Here is a 12,762-nt window from a genome sequence, read left to right as displayed (position 1 = left end):
TTAAGGAGGAGAGGTTTATTTTGGCTTATGCTTCAGTCCACAGTTGGCTGCTTCAAGGCCAGCTGGCCTGGCAGAGGGGCCTGGCGGAGGAGAGCTGCTCATCACGGTGGATAGGAAGTGGAGAGAGAGGGTGGAGCCAGGAGGGAGATAAACTCTTCCAGGCCCCGCCCCAGGCCACCTCTTTCACCAGGCCCCACCTGCAAAGCTGAAAATTTGGTGGGACTGTTTAGATCCAAACCCTAACACCAGTTTAAGCCAGCTTCCCTGAGATTCTGTAAAGAGAAGCAGAGAAGCACCCTGGCCATTTTTCCTGCCCTCCCTATGCACAGCATTGGAACTTCCTGTTTAATGCACAGCGCGCCTGTATTTAAAGTCTGCTGGCTTGAAACAGTGCTGTGTCACCAATCCGTCTGAAGTCAGCCTGTCCAGCGTAGGTGAGAGGTGAGTGGTCTGATGACAGCATTCCCTGGGGAGATGGAGCCCAGAGAAGGAATTCTGGCTGTCCAACGGAGTTACTTCCCCAGCCCGTTTTTCTGTCCTATTTTGAGACAGGATCTTGCTATGTTCCATAAACTAGGCTCAAGCTTGGGACCCTCCTGCCTCAGCCTCCTGGAGTGCTGGGACAGCTACATGGCACCATGCCTGGTTCAGGAACTTACTCCTGTTTCCGCCTCCTTATCCTGCATAACCTTGGCTTGTCCTGGTCCTCAGTCTCCACCTTGATGTCCCCGCCCTGAAGTGTCCCATGTCCGCTTAGACTTCGTTGCTCACGGCCGGGCTCCCATGCCTAGTGCTCGAGAGTCTCTGAGCTGAGCCCGAGGAGCCCACTGTGTAGACTCATCTGAGGGTCCGAAGCAGGAATCTCTCACCTCCAGACCTCATCATCGCCCTGGAAGGAAGCAGAGATGACCAGCAGAGCAGCTTCCACAGGTACATGCTGATTTTCCCGGAGCAGGCCTCAGACTCAGGGACTTTTGTCGGAGTTTGGTGGTGTAGAATTATGGCCTGGCTCCCTCTGGAAAACACAGCTTCCTTCTCTGTTGGTGCGAATAGGGGTTCAGGAGCAATTGGGGCTCGGGCGTGGTGACACACACCTCTTATCCTAGCACGCTGGGAGGCTGAGGCAGGAGGATTGAGCCTGGCAACTTGGCAATTCAGCAAGACCCTGTCTCAAAATTTAAAATTTTAAAAACGTGCTAGGCATATAGCTCAGCGGCAAAGCTTTGGGTTCAATCCCCAATACTGAAAAAATTAAAAATTTAGAGGGGGTGTTGTTTCTGACTTCTAATGCATGCAAATGGCACCTGGCTGAACCTCTGTTTCCTTATCTGTAAAATGGGGACAAAACTTACCTGCCCCGTGGAGCTGCAGGGAAGATTAAGCGAGATTTGATGGTAACCACTGGATGGCCACCTGGTGCACAGCAAGTTCCGGGGGTTGCTGAGGGATCGCTTTTACGATGTCTCCGGGCTTGAAGGAAAAAGTCAATTTGGAGATTTTACATGGGGCAGGAATCAGAGCAGTGTTTGACTGTGCAGGGACAGATGAAGGACCGAGCGGTGTCCTCCTCGGCTCTCCACCCCTGACACCTGAAGGCCAGGCAGCCGGGAGCTGTGAGCTCTGGGAGGTGGGTGCCTGCCTCCTTCCCTGTGTCCCCAGGAGTCAAGCAGGGGCCGGGCGGACCTGGCTTCTCTGGGCATCAGTTTCCTGACGCAAAAAGCTGAGTTGATGCTCTGGTTTAGCTCTAGATGTCCCTCACGAGCTTCATGCACTCATAGGCGGGGCTTTTGGAAGGTACTGGGTGACCCGGGTTTAGAGCTGCCCGCCGTTAGAAGGCGGGGCCTGGTGGAAGGGGCGGTCCTGGGGCGTGGCCTGAAAGGTTCATCTCCTCCCGGGCTCCTCCCTTCTCCCCACTTCCTGTTCGCCATGCCGTGAGCAGCCTCCCTCCGCCAGGCCCCTCTGCTGTGCCACCCGGCCTTGGAGCAGCTGACCATGCCCTAAAACAAACCTCTCCTCCTCACGCTGTTGGCATTTGGTATTCATCCCAGCAACGAGAAGGAAAGCCACTAAGATGGGGAGACTCTGCCCTGTTGGCTTCCAAGACAGTTGTGACTTCCCAAGGGACACTGGTTTTCAGGGCACTTTGGGAACTTCAAGTACCGTCAGGCCCTGGGGCTGAGGACGGGAAAGGCCTCCGCAGACGCTGGCTGCCTCCCCGCTGTGGGTGTCACTGCCGGCTTCTCTGTCCTCTTGTGGGTGTGGCCTTCGGTGGCAGCTCATGTCCACCGTCGTCCTCAAGTCCCCTGCTGGCCCTGCCTGCCCAGACCGCTGCCTGGGGGCCACGTTGGAGGACATCCCGGCCGCCCTAGGGAGCAGCCACCAGGAGCAGCGGGGGCCTGGAACCTGGTCACGGGGACTGGGTGTGGGCTCTGTGGACAGGGCTCGGCCCACGGTTCCCAGGCGCCCAGATCGGCCTCCACGCAGAGCAGCCAGCACCACCGCCTGATGGTCTTCTGACCCCTCTGCCTCTCAACGCTACGTGCACATTACCCCAGCATTTTACTTCCTGGTGTGCAGTCAGGGAGTAGCCACAGCACACCGTCCAAAAATAATATTTTTACTGTCCAGCAGCAAAACACAATATCCATTCTCATCGTTTTTGGATCCCTGGCAACCACTCACACACTCTTATTCAGGACAATGTAACAATCTGACTTCTATTTTGGGCCCTAAATTCTTTTGTCCCTTCCAGCAAAGTGCGAAATATTCGTTTCCTGGCCGTAGGACAGTGGCTGCTGGCAATGGAGAAATCATAACAAACAGGAGACAGAGCAGGTGGGGGTGCAAGCCTTGAGATCCCAGCCCCTTGAGATAAACAATAAATAGCTGTCAACAACTGCTTAGTGACAGTGGGTGGGTGGCATTTTCTGGTATTTTTTTCCAATCAGGAAGGTGTGATTTCAAAGGTTGTCCCTAACTCACCCCATGGACCTCACTCCCTCTGAGCTGTTATGTCACTTTGGCTTAAGTCACTGCCTCTCTACATAACATGCAGGAACACAAATAAAGAGCAGAAAGGCAGCAGGATTAACCCGTGTCTGAGTCATGGTTTCCGGCACTTGGAAAGTGCCAAACATTGTGGAATCCAGCAAACATTTGATGAAGAAATGAATGATCAGAGGACGCTTCAAAGAAGAGGAAAAAAACCAACCAAACAACAACAAAATAATTAGCCAGGCATGGTGGTGCACACTTGTAATCTCAGCACTCAGGAGGGTGAGGCAGGAGGATTGCTGTGAGTTTGAGGCCAGCCTGGGCTACACAGTGAGTTCAAAACCAGCCTAAACTATATAGTGAGACCTTGTGTCAAAAAAACAAACAAGCAAACAAACAAAACAAAAGAAGAAACAACACAAAACTCTCTTTGAGGTTAAAGGGGGTGGCTGTTGGTCAGGCAGAGGGGTCACCCTGTAAGAAACTGGAGACCGAAAGTAGTGACCACTGCAGTTCCATATGGCTTGGGTGTATGGCGTGAGGTAGGGATTTCATGGTCTTTAGCTGCACTGTCCTGGCTGCCTCAGTGTCCTGAATGGATTCATAACGAGTCCTGTCATGGTCATTGTGACTTTGGGGAAGAGCCAGGAGTCACACGGTGCCAGATCCGGTGACTAAGGCAGATGAGGATGCAGCATTGTGTGTTTATGAGCTGCCTTTCTGCTGGATGGCGCTCGGCAGCAGCAGACACTGTATTTTGATCACAGCTGGTAAAGACCCTCAGGAAGGAGGACTCCAGAGCTGCTGCAGAGGACGATGGGATGAGTGTGTGTGAAGGGAGGAGCAGATCTGGAGGGGATTCGTGGCAGTGTGTCTTTCACTGTCATACAGTTTTACATAAACAGTCACCTCATGTTGTGATCACGCCCCATGCCTCCCTTCCCATGTCCCCTGGCAGAGAGGCCCCTGGGTACTCTGGATACTAGAGTCCCTCCTACCCGCCCAGCCTCTGTGCTGTGGGACCAGGCGGCCCTGACCCCAAGCCATACCCTCCTCATGGTCCTGCTGGAGGACAGTTGGTCCGGGTCTCTCTGGGCGTCTGCGGCTGTGCAGTCCTTGGTGCTCCCCAGTCAGCAGCCACAGTATTCTCTCCCCTGTCACTCAGCCTTCTTCCGATGAGCCTGTGTCTCTGTGTCCAGATCTTCCTGCTCCTCTTCTGTGTGAAGAAGACTGGATTTAGGGTCCACTCTAATCCAAAATGGCCTCACCTTGGCCTGATATGTTGGCACATGCCTGAAATCTCACCATACAGAGACTGAGGCAGGAAGGTCTTCATGAGTTCGAGGCCAGCCTGGGCTACAGAGTAAGTTCAGAGCACCCTGAAGTACACAGTGAGAACTTGCCTTAAGCAAACAAACCCAATACCAAAAAAGTCAAAACAGCAGAGAGAGAGAGAGAGAGAGAGAGAAGCCCACCCTTCGCCAGGCACCAAATCTACCAGGGTCCTGATCTTGGTTGTCCCACCTTCCAGAATAATGAGAAATTCACTTTTGTTATTCAGTGGCACCCAGTTTTGTTATATAGCATCATGAATCAACTAAGACGCTAATAATCCACATTTCATAGTTATTCAGAAAATGAAATGAAATGGTGAAAATGAACAGAATTTATACAAACTAAAGCCCTTGTGACATGTTAGACATCATTTTTACAATTAAATAGCAATCAGACCTTTCCTATAAGAAGACTATTCAGCCGGGTGTGGTGGTGCACACCTGTAATCCCAGCACCCTGGTAGGCTGAGGCAGGAGGATCCAAAATTTGAACCCAGCCTGGGCAGCTTAGAGAGTTATGGAGACCCTGTATCAAGATAAAAATAGGGCCGGGATTTAGTTCAGTGGCACTTTGCCTGTCTCACAAGCACAAGGTCCTGAGTTCGATCCCTGGTACCAAAAAAAAGATAAAAATATAACAGGGGGCTGAGGATGTCTCAGTATGAAAGCCCTGGGTTCAAACCCAGTACCTCAAAATAATAATGATGATAATACTTCTGAAAATAACTGTGGTCGGATGTGTCCACTCTCCACTTAACATCGTGCCTTCTCCGTGCAGCTAGGTGTGACCACGAGGCCTCGGTTCCCCATCTGCGAGCCCGGGCCGGTCAGTGTGCGGCGCTGAGGCGTCAGCAGGCCTGCTGGGGTGGCGGCGACGGTTACCCCGGAGAGGCGGGCGTCAGTGTTATTGGACAGCCCGTCCAGAGCAGCCTGGGCCGCGCCCAGCAGGAGGCGGGGAGCGGGGAGGACCGGGGAGCGGCACCAGTGCCCCCCGGAGGGGTCCGAGCAGCCGCCTGGGCCTCCCGACCTCCGCCTGTGGGTGCGGCTGACGCGGTCGCGAAGGCACCCGGATGGACGGAGTCCGACCGCGCCCCCTACCCCCAGCGCTGCCGGCCGCGGTCGTCTGCTGTTCACGAGAGTCCCCGTCTGTCACCCGTGGCCGTTACAGTCGCTAAGGCAGCCCGCGGGGTTGGATGCTGGCTGCAGCTGCGTCTAGGCCACACCGCGGGCTCTTGCTGTGCGACAGTGGCAGTTTAGTGACTCAGGAGATCCCGCGTGGAGGGCTTCGTCCCGCTGTGCCTTCCCAGCTCTTGAAGACCCCCAGAGTGGGACAAAGCCCGCAGGTTGGGGGACCAGAGCCCTCTCGTCCACGCCGGGGACAGCGGGCCCGCAGGGCAGGGGCGGAGCGGGGCCGGTGGCAGCTTCCTCCAGGCAGGGACAGAGGCCGGGCTGGGCCGCGTCTCAGCCTTGAGCATCGCCGAGGCACCACCCGCAGAGGGCGCTTCCCAGGTGGCTACCTGCGTGCTGTTAAGAGCCCGCCTGCGTCTGGGTCCCGACGCCCTTGCTGCACGGCTTTCCACGCTTGGCAGGTGTGTCCGTTACTTTTTTCTCATTGCTGAGACAAAACACTTGACACCCAGAGTTAGAGGGGAAGGGGTTCATTGGGCTTATAGTTTGTGGAGGTTTCGCTCCATAACGAGCTGGCTCCAAGGCAGGATGGCAAACAGGCATCGCAGAGCAGGAGCAACACGGTGCACTCAAGGCAGCAAAGGGAACCAGAGAGTTACCAGCGTCTCGCTGCCCCTTTTATCTTACTCAGGCGACTTAGGGCGGGCGGCTCTCACACCCTTAACCCTAGTGCCCTTGAGCCTAGCATTGCACCATGGATCAGTTCCAGCTTCACACACCCTAGATGTGTCCACACGAGGCTCACGGGACACCTAGGCCCCAACCGTGACAGCGGGGCTGCGCCTGTCCCCTCCTGGGTCAGCTGTGAGCAATGGTGGGCACGGTGGGCACATGCTGTCCCTGCGGCAGGGCCAGGCGGGGCGCATCCTTCCGCTCTTGGGCATCTGCCAGCTGCCCAGCATCCCAGGCTCCTGGATAACAGTACCTGTTACCCCTGCGAGAGGTCTCCATGTGCCAGGCCCGGGGCCCAGGCTCTGGGTTCTGTTGACCCCTTTGTCCCAAGGACGAGTCCACACCTACAGGACCTGCATTGATGCCCCTCCCAGGACACTGGAAGTATGCTAATGAGTCTCTTTCCTTTCCTTTCTTTTCTGTTCCTGAGGCAGGGTCTCCCTGGGTAGTTCAAGCTGGCCTTGAACTCGCTGCCTCAGCCTCCCGAGTGCTAGGATCACAGGCGCGGGGCTAACACGTTCCTAACCCTTCCTGTCACTGGCTGGAGGGGGTCAGCGTTGGCAAGGGAAGGCCCTGGGGCCCGCCGCATGAAGGCAAGGCCGCTTCATCCTGGGGTCCTGCTCTTCTCATCTGCGCTGAGGATGGCAGCGGTGGGACAGAGCCTGACGGAGGCACAGCGTCTCCCAGGCATGGTTAGGGCCCAGGCTTGGCTGCCTCAGTCCCGGGGAGGCCACGCTGGCCTGAGCAACCCTGGCCTGCGCCCGGCCCCCGGTGACCTCCTGTGACCCCTTCTACCCCGGGCAAGCGACGATGACCTGTGACCTCGAGGTGCCGACGCCGCTCTGCCCCCTGGGATGGAGCAGGTCGCAGCCCCGCGTTTGTGCAAACAGATAAAGAACAAAGTGGCCCATAAATCAGGGCACCGGCAGAGACGAATCCTTCTGTGCCCCGGGGATGCGGTGGGTGGGGGTGAGCTCCCAGCCAACCTGGCCGGTCGCAGAGGCTGGCCTGGCTGGGCACGGAGGGCCACGCCCGTCATCCCAGCACCCTGGGAGGCTGAGGCAGGAAGATGGCAAGTTCCAGCCCAGCCCGAGCAACTCAGTGACTCAGCAAGACCCTGTCTCAGAATAAAACTTGAAAAGGGCCAGATGCCGCTCAGTGCGGAGGCCCTGGGCTCGATCTTTAGTACTCTCTGCCCAAAAGAGGCCAGCCTGGGGCTCAGAGGCCACCGTCCCTGCTCTGTGGCGGAAAGCAGGGAGTCGGCAGGACCTCCAAAGCTCTTGGCCGGGTCGGCACAGCGAGACCCTGGGCATGGGTTGCCCGGCCTCAGTCTCCCCAGCTGCTAAGCGAGCAGACGCCGCCGAGGGCAGAGGGCTGAGCAGTGTCCTGGGAAGGACGCAGCCTGAGCTCAGTGCCCGTGCCCAGACTGAGGCTGGCGCTGCTGCATCCCTGGAGAATGGGGATGGGCCCACGCCAAGACAGTGGCTGTGCCAGGTGCTGGGAAACAGGAAGCGCCTGCACACTGTCACGTCCTGCACGGACCCCGGCGCGGACCCCGGCGCGGACCCCGGCGCGCAGGACCGGAAGTGGGGCCCTGGGCCATCCTGTCCTGGGGTCTCCTCCCTTGGGCTGCTGCTCATCTCCCCTGGCCCCATTCCACCCGGAGCCCCTGCTGGGGTGGCCACCCACCTTCTCTGCCTCCTCCCGGACCCCTTACCAGGGCCTGGTGTTCGCGGGTGCTGTTTGTCTGTCTGGGTCCCTCCTGGTGTCCCCACCAGCAGCCCACTGGGCTCCTCACTTTAGAGAACGAGTCCGGCAGCCTTCGCGGGACCCTGGCTTGGGCTGCTGGCCGCCCCGCCTCTGTGTGGCCTGGGTTCGCCTTGTGCGTCTGTGTCCCACCGGGCGAGGGTGACAGTCGCTCCAGACACGGGAGTGGACAGGTGCCCCTGTGAAGAACCACGAGGCTTCCGGAGCCAGATCCAAGCAGAGACCGAGCAAGAGGCTGTGGGAAGCCGGGTTAAAGATCAGTGTCTGCTGCTTCGGGTGGCTGGACCGGCACTGCGGGCTCCCAGGCCGGGAAGGGGCAGGAGACAGCACGGGGCTGGGCTGCGCACGCACCAGGGCCCAGGCGCAGGAGCTAGGCAGTTCTAGCCCTTCGACCTCCGCCTCAGTCACTGCCTTGGAAGCCGCTCGTCTTTCGGGAGCTGAGTGCCGACAGGCGATTGCTGAGTAACGCGGCCCTGCTTTGCCCCTTGGCATTTGGGGGCCCGGGGGCAGACAGGTCACCCGGGGTCTCTAGAACCCACTCTCTTTGCTCACAGTGCCCGTGGGCCAGGCCCTCCCTCCGTCTCTTTCTTCCTTTTTCCTTTCTGAGGCAGGGTCTCGCTGTGTAATCCACTCATCTTTACTTCCCATGTAGCTCAGGTTGGCTTTGAACCCAAGATCCTCCTGCCTCAGTCTCCAGAGTTTTGGGGTTTACAGGCAGATACCACCATGCCCGGCCAGAGGTTCACTCTGAGCCCCAGTCTGGTCCCTGGCCCCTCTGCTCCCTTCAACTCTTACTGTGAGCAGAGGAGGTGCCTTCCGTCCCTCCTGGTTCCAGAACAGAGCTGCCCTCTGGGGTAAAAGGACCCAGCTGGGTAGGGATAGAGGAATTTCCAGCACTGATGCCCTGGCCCTTTAACAGCACCAGCTCCTGTGTGAGGCAGGGCATGGTGGCACACACCTGTGATTCCAGCACTGGGAAGGTGAGGCAGGAGAATCTCAAATTCCAGCCCAGCCCAGCAATTTAGTGAGTAGCAAGACCCTGTCTCAAAAAATTAAAAATGACTCTGGATGTAGCTCAGTGTGAAGGCCCTGGGTTCAAACCCCAGTACCAAAGAAAACAAGGCAACACAACACAAAACCAGACGTTCCTTGATTTAGTGCAGCACGAGAGAAGCTGGGGGAGCAGAGGTAAATGCAGGTGCCATGCTGAGTCGGGCAGTGCCCAGCCCAGAGCCTGGTGCCAGGCACCCCGCAGTGCCTCGGGGACACCAGCATGGGGCTGGTGTCCTGGCCAAGCCCGCACCTGAGGGAAGTGGGCGCTTGCTGTTCAGACCGCAGTAGCTGCCAGGTGTGTTCATCACAACAGTGCGGACTGGCGGGGACCTGGTCAGGCCCTGGGTGGGAGAGGCAGCTCAGAGGAAGAGGTGTGCGGACAGGAGCAGGGGGAGGAGGAAGAGGAGCCGCTGGAGCCTGCACATCCACCCACCAACAGCGTATCCCACCAGCCACGCATAGCGAAGCAGCCACACCCTGTTCCAGGGTGGTGGGCCCCAGGGGGCAGCGAAGAGCAAGGTCCCCAAGGAAAGGACAGCCCTGCTCTGAGGGCTATGGCTTAGGAGGTGCTCTTGGCAAATACAGGGAATGTTTCAAAATAAATAATTATGACAGTAAAAGACCCATGGCCAAGAATCCCCTCAGAATCCTTCCCAGCTTAGAACACACTCATCCCGTGGTCCTCGCTGCTTCCTGCAGCAGCTCTGGAGTCCTCTTTCCTGAGGGTCCTTAGCTGCGCTGTCCCGGCTGCCTTGATGTTCTGAGTGGATTCAAAACATCTCCCTGTCGTGGTCACTGTGACTCTGGGGAAGAGCCGGAAGTCACACGGTGCCATATCCGGTGACCAAGGTGGATGAGCACACCGCGGCCTGTGTTTAGGAGCTGCCTCTCCTCTGGAGGGCACTGGGCCCAGACCCTCCCTTCTCTGCTCTCTGGAGGCACTGTGAGGACCAAGCCCCTCACGCAGCAGCACTCTGCGGCCCCCCGGAGGCCCTGATGAGGACACAGGAGGTGTCAGGGCTGGAGGGGAGCGGGAGCTGGGAGGCCCCTGGGTGCGCCCATCCCCTGTCCCTCTGCTCTCGGCCTCAGTGGTGACCCTGTTTGGCAGCCGAGGCACCGGGCCTGACCCGGGCAGGTGGTGGGTTCCCCCTTGGTGGCAGGCAGGCGGGGGTCCTCGAGCCGCTGCATGCAGGAATCCGTGCTGTCACCGCTGTGCACCATCCATAACCCCGAAAGACACCCCCGTCTTATCTGGCAACCGGGACTTTAGCAGCTCCTTCATTAGGCCCCAAGAACAAAGGCGGCCGCGGGTCTCCTGAGTGCAAACACTCTGTCACCCCGGGTGTGAGGGCCCAAGCTGTTTACAGATGGAGCAGATAACCCAGCCGGGGGTCTCTGGCTCCTGCCACCCCCATGCTGTCCCCTGACCACCCCGGCGCTCCAGCTGGCCCCGGCCTTTCTCAGCTCCCTCCGGCTGCGGAATGTGTGGCGGCGGGGAAGAGCGGGTGCAGCGAGAGCTGCAGCCCCACAGAAACCAAGTGCTGAAGACCGAACCCAGGGCTCCATGCACAGCCCTTTCAGTTGTTATTATGAGGCAGGGTTTCGCTAAGCTGCTGAGTTGCCCTGGCTGGCCTGGAAGTTGGGATCCTCCTGCCTCAGCCTCCCAGAGTGCTGGGAGACAGGCGTGCACAGCCCTGCCTGGAAAGGACCGGATTTTTGGGTCACACCCATTACTGCTAAGGGGAAGGAGGAAGCAGGAGTGGGGAAGTGGCTTAACTTGGAAGCTCCCTCCCGGAGTGAGTGCCCTCTCCGAACGAACTCTGAGTGAGAGAGCTATGCAGAGCCTCGTGCTAGCTGCCCTCGGTGGGACATTTGGGCCTCCAAGCTGGGCCGCTCCTGCAGAGCAGCGTGAGAGCAAACCTCACCTTGGTTCACTGCCCGAGACTGCAGGCCAGTGTCCACCTGGCTGTGCGCTCCCAGCCACTCAGAGGGGTCAGGGAGCTGAGCAGAGCCATCGCCGGGGATGTCAGCTTTCAAACGGACTTCGTGTTCTCCACAGCTTTCATCCCCAGGGGTTTATGGGCTCACCCTGTGAGACTGGCGTCAATCAGCTTTGTTTAGGCCAGGTGCCGTGGTGAATGCCTGCCTTCCCAGCACTCGGGGAGGCTGAAGCAGGAGGGTCATGAGTTTGAGCCCAGCCTGGGCAACTTAGCAAGACCCTGACTCAAAGCAAGAAATAAAAAAAGGAAGGGCCGGGGATTTAGCTCAGCGGTTTTGCCGCCTGCCTTGCAAGTGCAAGGACCCGAGTTTGATCCCCGGTACCAAAAGAAAAAAAAAAAAAAGGACCTTGCACTTGCCAGGCAGACGTTGGCGCCACTGAGCTAAACCTCTGGCCCTAGGCCCTCAAGGGTTTGTCCTGGCTGCTCTCCTTCGCTGCTGGCAGAGTGTTGGTCTCGGGGGTTAGGGCCTGACCCCCCAAAACTGTGCACCTGCTGGGGGCTCCAGGCTCTGTGTGCCCGGCCAGAAGCCTGGCAAGCTTCGAGCTTTGTGGAAATCTCTCCCTCTCCAGCCTCCTGGGAGCAAGTGCAAGGGCACACACACATGACACATGTGTGACATGTGACACACACCCAGTGTGCACGGTGTACTCGCAGCACACACCACACACTCTGGGCATGCTGCTGGTCCCACTTCCCAATTCAGACCCCAGCATCCCCAGCACACTCTGGGCCTGGAGCAGGGGTTCCCGGGACAGGAGGGGGCTTTGGACTGCGCAGGTGTTTCAAGGTGACTCGTGGGAGCTGCAGCGACCCTGGGCTCCTTGCAGCATGGAGGTCACCCGTGGGCCTTGGTGAGCCGCTCCGCAGGCTGGGTGATGCGGCCAGGGGCTGATGTCTCTGGGCTCGCTCACAGGCTGAGGGACAATTCCTCAGGCTGCATGGCTGGTAGACTGCGTCCCGGGCCAGGAGAAGTGGAGGGGACAGCAGAGCCAGTGTCGCCCCTCTCGGTCCTCATGACCCTACACCTGCACCTCCAGGCTCACAGCAGCTCCTGCCTTTGGCCCCGGGCTCTTCCCAGCCGCTTGCCAGCGGCCCTGGGTGTCAGGCCCGGGAAACTCAGCCCCACGGAGCAGGAGGATCAGGCCTGGGCACATTGGGCGAGATAGCGTCTCTTTCGCCCAGAGCCCGGGGCGCTCCACCTGCCGAAGGGCGGCTCTGGAAGCTCATTAGGCCTGGGGAGGTAGTGCTCAAACTCAACACACGCCACCCTCTGAGAAGAAGCCACTCGAGCTGCCGCCCTGTGGAGGCCTGGGGAGGGGACACCTGCAGGGATGCGGGTGATACTGCGTTGATCCGGCCTCGTCCTCACCCGCAGGGTGCCCCAGGTGCAGAAATGCTGCCTAACGCTCTCCCCTGCAGGGGTTTGCAGCCTCACTGTCCTCGGGCGCTGTGGGGTTCTGGGGCAATGCACACAGCGGGACACGGGTCCCTGAGGCGAGGCAGGAGATGTCCTGAGTCCCCTCAGGCCTGCTGTGACCCTGCTACTCTACTCAACAAGTGCACTTCCTTTGGCCAGAGCGCATGTGCGGCAGTGACTAGCTCCTGGGGTCCACGCTCACCGCCCCCCACAGACAGGAGATTGGCACAGACAGCTTGAGTACTTTCTTGAGGTCACATAGCTGGTTGGCAGCACGGCCAGGATTTGAATCCCAGGTTGCACCTCTGTGCTGGCCTGTGAGTCCTCATGCCCATAG

At 58.6% G+C, this 12,762-nt stretch overlaps 1 long non-coding RNA gene across 6 annotated transcripts; it reads right to left on the bottom strand.

The window, feature by feature from the left end:
* Positions 1 to 5,425, bottom strand: LOC110346743 (uncharacterized). 6 transcript variants are annotated; one of them, XR_015446731.1, is made up of 6 exons: positions 5,018 to 5,419; positions 4,044 to 4,210; positions 2,161 to 2,403; positions 1,353 to 1,470; positions 660 to 1,037; positions 1 to 205 (listed from the first exon to the last, which is right to left on the bottom strand). It is a non-coding gene; the product is annotated as an uncharacterized LOC110346743 (long non-coding RNA). The 6 variants fall into 6 exon arrangements; XR_015446729.1 differs by having other exon boundaries at positions 1 to 1,165; positions 5,018 to 5,425; XR_015446727.1 differs by having other exon boundaries at positions 1 to 1,037; positions 5,018 to 5,417.
* Between the last annotated feature and the right edge of the window lie 7,337 nt (positions 5,426 to 12,762).

The sequence above is a fragment of the Heterocephalus glaber genome, unplaced genomic scaffold, assembly GCF_053883595.1.
Source record: "Heterocephalus glaber isolate CG9 unplaced genomic scaffold, H.glaber_assembly_v1.0 deba00001724, whole genome shotgun sequence".
In the NCBI taxonomy this organism is placed as follows: Eukaryota; Metazoa; Chordata; class Mammalia; order Rodentia; family Bathyergidae; genus Heterocephalus; species Heterocephalus glaber.
This window is presented reverse-complemented; position numbering and strand designations above follow the sequence as displayed.